Below are 770 nucleotides of genomic sequence, written 5' to 3'. Positions count from 1 at the left end.
ACATGCACATGGTTAAAACATCCCTGCCATGTTCAATCATTGGTGAGGAGTGGCCCATGGGAGAAGTGACTTGATGTGGGTGTGGGGTGAATTGCAGAAGCTGGAGTTGTGCTGCCAGTCAAATAGTTGTCCTCTCCTTAATAGAAACACTGCTATTTATTTGCCCTACTGAGGACCTGCCCCTTTGAAAATGTGGTCTCATCTGTCAGGCTTCCCAGGTAGCTCAGTGGTAAAGGGGGCTTCCCTGGTGGCTCAGATGGTAAAGAATCTGCCTACAATGCAGGAGACCCAGGTTCAATCCCTGGGTAGGGAAGATCCCCTGGAGAAGAGAATGGCAATCCACTCCAGTGTTCTTGCCTGGAGAATCTCATAGAGGAGCTTGGCAGGCTACAATCCATGGGGTCTTTAAGAGTTGGACATGAATGAGCATGCACGCACTCATAGGTCAAGCCTGGGTAGGTCCTTGTTGCTGGAATATCAGGAAGTTGCCGTGGTCATAGTCAGATTGGCTTTTGAGAGGAGATGCTCATTATCAAGGCCATTCAAAGTCCACCGAGCCATCATAGCTGCTATGCTCATGAGTCCATTGAATAGAAGAGGCTAAATGAGGAAAGTGAAAGTCACTCAGTTGTGTTTGACTCTCTGTGACCCCATGGACTGTAGCCCTCCAGGCTCCTCTGCCCATGGAATTTTCCAGGCAAGAATACTGGAGTGGGTTGCCATTTCCTATTCCAAAATGAGTAAGGAGGGTGACTAATATTCATTGGGCA

The 770-nt window shown here is 48.4% G+C and overlaps 1 non-coding gene across 1 annotated transcript; it reads left to right on the top strand.

Annotated features, from left to right (window-relative positions):
• The first annotated feature begins 241 nt into the window (after nucleotides 1-241).
• TRNAC-ACA (transfer RNA cysteine (anticodon ACA)) lies at nucleotides 242-313 on the top strand. The gene has a single exon. It is a non-coding gene; the product is annotated as a tRNA-Cys (tRNA).
• The last annotated feature ends 457 nt before the right edge of the window (nucleotides 314-770 follow it).

This window comes from Ovis aries, chromosome 16 (assembly GCF_016772045.2).
Source record: "Ovis aries strain OAR_USU_Benz2616 breed Rambouillet chromosome 16, ARS-UI_Ramb_v3.0, whole genome shotgun sequence".
NCBI lineage: Eukaryota > Metazoa > Chordata > Mammalia > Artiodactyla > Bovidae > Ovis > Ovis aries.
The sequence above is the reverse complement of the archived record's forward strand: the minus strand, read 5'-3'. Positions and strand labels throughout refer to the sequence as shown.